Genomic DNA, 5,774 nt, shown 5'->3' on the forward strand with positions numbered 1-5,774 from the left:
GGGAAGTGCATTGAATTTATAGATTGCTTTGGGTAGTATGGACATTTTGATGATGTTGATTCTACCAATCCATGAATATGGTATGTTCTTCCATCTGTTTATGTCTTCCTCTACCTCTTTTTTCAATGTCCTGTAGTTTTCTGAGTAGAGTTCTTTTACCTCTTTAGTTAAGTTTATTCCTGGGTATCTTAATTTTTTTGGTGCGATGGTAAATGTGATTGATTTTTTAGTCTCTTTTTCTGTAAGTTCACTATTGGTGTATAGAAATGCCATAGATTTCTTGGTGTTAATTTTGTATCCTGCTACATTGCAGAATTCATTTATTAACTCTAATAGTTTTTTGATGGAGTCTTTAGGGTTTTCTATGTACAATATCATGTCATCTGTGAATAAGGACAGTTTTACTCCTTCTTTTCCAATTTGGATGCCTTTTATTTCTTCTTCTTGTCTAATTGCAATGGCTAAGACTTCCAGTACTATGTCGAACAGGAGTGGTGAGAGTGGGCATCCCTGTCTTGTTCCTGTTCTTAGGGGAAATGGTGCTAGTTTTTGTCCATTGAGTATGATGTTGGCTGTGGGTTTGTCATATATGGCTTTTATTATGCTGAGGTATGATCCTTCTATTCCCACCTTGCTGAGAGTTTTTATCAAAAATGGGTGTTGGATTTTGTCAAATGCTTTTTCTGCATCAATTGATATGACTATGTGTGTACCACACTTTTTTATCCACTTATCTGCTGAGAAGTACTTAGGCTGTTTCCATATCTTAGCTATTGTAAATTGTGCTTCTATGAACATAGGGGTGCATATATCCTTTCTGATTGGTATTTAGGGTTTCTTAGAATATATCCTAGAAGTGGGATGACTGGGTCAAACAGTAGTTCCATTTTTAATTTTTTAAGGAAACTCCATACTCTTTTCCATAATGGCTGCACCAGTCTGCCTTCCCACCAGCAGTGTACTAGGGCTCCCTTTTCTCCACATCCTCTCCAGCACTTGTCATTTGTTTATTTGTTGATGATAGGCATTCTGACAGGTGTGAGGTGATACCTCATTGTCATTTTGATTTGCATCTTTCAGGTTGTTAGTGACTTTGAGCATATTTTCATATGCCTCTTGGCCTTCTGTATGTCCACTTTGGAGAATTGTCTATTTAGGTCCTTTGCCCATTTTTCAATTGGATTGTTTGTCTTCCTTCTGTTAAGTTGTATGAGTTACCTATACATTTTGGAGTTAACCCCTTATCGATGTATCATTGACAAATATGATCTTTCATTCCATGGGTTGCAAATATGTTTTTTAAATTAATTAATTTATTATTTAAGTATAGTTGGTATACAATATTATATCAGTACTAGAGGCCTGGTGCACAAAATTCATGCACTTGGGGGGGTGTTCTTCAGTCTGGCCTACACTCTCTCACAGTCTGGGACCCCTCACTCCTTACCACCCGCCTGCTCACTGCTCCTTACTGCTCAGCTTGCTGCTCCTTAGCACTGCTGCAGAGGTGAGAGAGGCTCCCGCCACCACCACTGCGCTCACCAGCTGTGAGCCCGGCATCTGGCTGAGCGGTGCCCCCCCTGTGCAAATGCACTGACCACTAGGGGCCAGCTCCTGCATTGAGCGTCTGCCCCCTGGTGGTCAGTGTGCACCATAGTGACCGATCATTCTGGTAGTTCCACCATAATGGCTGCTTAGGCTTTTATTATATAAACTAGAGGTCCGGTGCACAAAAATTTGTGCACTTGGGGGTGGGGGCGTCCCTCAGCCCAGCCTGTGTCCTCTCGCAGTCTGGGACCCCTTGGGGGATGACCACCTGCTGGCTTAGGCCTGCTCCCTGGGAGATTGGGCCTAAGATGGCAATCAGACATCCCTCTGGCAGCACAGGAGCCCTCGGGGGATATCCACTTGCCAGCAGGGAGAAGGCCTAAGCTGCATTCGGGCATCCTTAGTGCTGCTGAGGAGGCAGGAGAAGTTCCCACCACCACTGCTGTACTGGCAGCCATCAGCCTGGCTTGTGGCTGAGCAGAGCTCCCCCATGTGGGAGTGCACTGACCACCAGAGGGCAGCTCCTGCATTGAGCGTCTGCCCCCTGGTGGTCAGTGTGTGTCATGGTGACCAATCATTCCCAGTCTTTCTGCTGTTAGGGTCAGTTTGCATATTACCCTTTTACTATATAGGATAGAGGCCTGGTGCACGGGTGGTGGCCGGCTGGTTTGCCCTGAAGGGTGTCCCGGATCAGGGTGGTGGTCCCGCTGGGGTGCCTGGCCAGCCTGGGTGAGGGGCTGAGGGCCGTTTTCAACCTGGCTAGCAACTGAAGCTCCCAACCTCTCCTTTTTTTCTTTTTTTTAATTCTGAGATTTATTTACCTTCTATAATTGAAACATTGTTGCCGTCACTGGCGCTCCCTGCTCTGAGGCCGCAGTCGGCTAAAAGCAGGTATCTGGGGTTTGTTTAGCTTCTATAATTGAAACATTGTTGCTTTCGGGCTCAGAGCCGGGCCGCGGCAGGCGGGGAACCTTGGCTTCCTCCATCACTGGAGCAAGCAAGCCTCCTGCTCGCTTCAGCTTCGTGGCTGCCAGCTGCCATCTTTGTTGGCAGTTAATTTGCATATCTCCCTGATTAGCCAATGGGAAGCATAGCGGAGGTACGGTTAATTACCCTTTTTGTCTTTTATTAGATAGGACTAGTGGCCCAGTGCATGAAATTCATGCACATTAATAGGGGATTAATTAGTGGAAATATTTTAACATTGCTATTTGCCCTTTTTCTATAATAGAAGTGTCAGAGATGAAAGAAAAGCAGTAAAATGTATATGAAAATCTCCTTCCTGTCAGACTCTGGGGTGCACCACAGGACCCAGAGTCAAGTCCCTGGCCACCCGCGTGCACCTCAAAATCACGCAAGACCCAAACCTGGCTGGCCCCACCCCCATTGGGCTAGATCCAGACTTATCCAGTCCCACCCTTGTCAAGCCCCACTAGGCGGGGTCGCAGCCTCAGGTCCACCTTCAAGCCCTGCCAGGTGGGGGGCGTTGCCTGAGGTCCCCTGTCAAGCTCCATGGGAGGGGGTTGGGGGGCACAGCCTCAGGTCCCTGCTGATTTGTTATTAAGGCTCATTACGGGAACTCGGCCTCCGCTGTGGGCGCCGCCATCTTTGTGATGGAGCGACAGTCAATTTGCATATTCACTCTTTATTATATAGGATATTAGTTTCAGGTGTACCATATAGTGAGTGATTCGACATTTTTATACCTTACACTGTGATCATGTCACTAATTCTAGTAATCTTCTGTCACTGAGCAAACTTAGTACAATATTATTGACCATATCCCCCTTCCATTTTTCACCAGTCCCTCCAACTCTCTCCCCTCTGCCAGTCATTCCTTTGGTCTCTGTTTCTATACTAATAAGTCTAGTTTTATTTTATTTGTTTATTTTAAAAGAATAATTAAGATGAGAATTGACTACCAATGGAAAGATATTCCATGATATAATTTCATATATGTAAATATTAATTACTCTATCCACATTATGTAAAGGAAGTATGTAAAATTTTTACCCATGAGTGTTATTTAGTGCAGCAGAGAATGTAGTAGTCTCAGAAACATTTTGGTTAACTTGAAAAGGATTTTCACATCCCCAAAGCAGCACCAGTTTAAAGAGCATCGTTCACATGTGCTCTAGTAAAATTGGATGGCACAGGGAAGGTGTGTGAGAATCCAGCATGCGAGCATTTTGTTGTGTTTGTTGTACCATTCAGCCCTGCATCAGAGTCCACAACCTATACTGTTTGCATTACTCGTGGATGATTCTTTCCAACTAATAGTACCTGCTATGGCTGAGTTTGGGGAATAACTGAAACCAAATGGTAGACACCATTTTCAGCATTTCAATTGTTCTTTGAATTGCTATCATGTGTCTCTCCCTAAAGAATTATGGATTCTTTGACAATAATCTGGATGAGAGATGCTGAATCACTTCACCTCTGCACTGTACAATATATCTGAATCCAGAGCCTCCCAACACAGGCCCAAATACCCCAGGTCAAACACTATACCTTACCTTGCATGAAAAGACCTGCCAGGTGATTTTGCTTAATCATTAAAGGAGGCTCTTTCAAAATCAGTATTTTAAATCATCCCTTTGCTTGCCTTTTCCTCCACTCCCCACAAGCTCTCGAGATCCTGGAGATGATATTACAAGGTAAGTTTCAGGATGGGTAAAGGGAAGAGAGGTTATTTCAAAATGGAAGGTGAAAATAAAGAATTTATATTAAACTTGAGGCTAGTTTTCAGAAAGAACAAGTTGAAATCTAGACACTGAGACACCATTGCGTCGGAGACCGAGGCACGGCGGGTGACTGCTTTCTTAAACTTCATTTCGTTTTTACTAGCAAGAAGAGAGTCCTCTTTCTGTGCCTAGCACAGCCATGGCTCGCGGTCCCAAGAAGCACCTGAAGCGTGTAGCAGCTCCAAAGCATTGGATGCTGGATAAACTGACCAGGGTATTTGCTCCTCACCCATCTACCGGTCCCCACAAGCTGAGAGAATGTCTCCCTCTCATCATTTTCCTAAGAATCAGACTTAAGTATGCCCTAACAGGAGATGAAGTAAAGAAGATCTGCATGCAGCGGTTCATTAAGATCGATGGCAAAGTCTGAACCGATATAACCTACCTTGCTGGCTTTATGGATGTCATCAGCATTGATAAGACAGGAGAGGATTTCCGTCTGGTCTATGACACCAAGGGTCGCTTTGCTGTTCATCGTATAACACCTGAAGCCAAGTACAAGCTGTGCAAAGTGCGGAAGATCTTTGTGGGCACAAAGGGAATCCCTCATCTGGTGACCCATGATGCTCTACCATCCGCTACCCTGATCCCCTCATCAAGGTGAACGACACCATTCAGATTGATTTGGAATCTGGCAAAATTACCGGTTTCATCAAGTTTGACACAGGTAACCTGTGTATGATCACTGGAGGTGCCAACCTGGGAAGAATTGGTGTGATCACCAACAGAGAGAAACATCCTGGTTCTTTTGACGTAGTTCATGTCAAAGATACCACTGGAAATAGCTTTGCCACCCGGCTCTCCAATATTTTTATTATCCGCAAAGGCAACAAACCATGGATTTCCCTTCCCCGTGCAAAGGGTATTCGCCTCACCATTGCTGAAGAGAGTGACAAGAGACTGGCGGCCAAACAGTTGGTGAAATGAGCTGAGGTGACATGATTAGAAGAGTCTTTGTACTTAATTAAAGATAATGCAGCATGGGGGTGGGGGGTGGGGGAGATGGGGAAAATGGACACTCCCACTAAGATGTTAATAATTCCTAACCTAAATTTCATTCCCTTTTCCTGTGGGACTTAACAGCTAAATGAGTATGACAGTCCTTTACCCTATAGTCATTCTCACTTCAACCTCTTCCTTTTTTTAGATACCCGAGTTAGTTCATTGCACTTTTCAGTTTGTAACCAGCTATCTGCTCCTGAAAAGCTCTTATTTCATTTATTTGCTTATTCCCTTTTAGTCACATTTCCTACTTCCTATCTCATAGCTGCATGGGCAATTACTCTGATGTATTTTCAGCATATATTTGAATTTGTAGGTTTCTAGCAAAATAAGTAGTTTTGTTTTGACTTTATGTAATTGTAATTAAAATGCAAATACAAATTTTAGTTAATGGTAATGTATTAATATTGGTTTATGAAATGTAACAAATACAGCATACCACTGTAGGATGTCAGTAATTAGTGAAACTGATGCCAGGTA

At 43.7% G+C, this 5,774-nt stretch overlaps 1 pseudogene; it reads left to right on the forward strand.

The window, feature by feature from the left end:
* The first annotated feature begins 4,411 nt into the window (after window positions 1–4,411).
* Window positions 4,412–5,219, forward strand: LOC139002052 (small ribosomal subunit protein eS4, X isoform-like; annotated as a pseudogene).
* Window positions 5,220–5,774: the final 555 nt, after the last annotated feature.

This window comes from Myotis yumanensis, unplaced genomic scaffold (assembly GCF_028538775.1).
Source record: "Myotis yumanensis isolate MYYU_CA2020_CCGP unplaced genomic scaffold, mMyoYum1.0.hap1 SCAF_2, whole genome shotgun sequence".
NCBI classification, from domain to species: Eukaryota; Metazoa; Chordata; class Mammalia; order Chiroptera; family Vespertilionidae; genus Myotis; species Myotis yumanensis.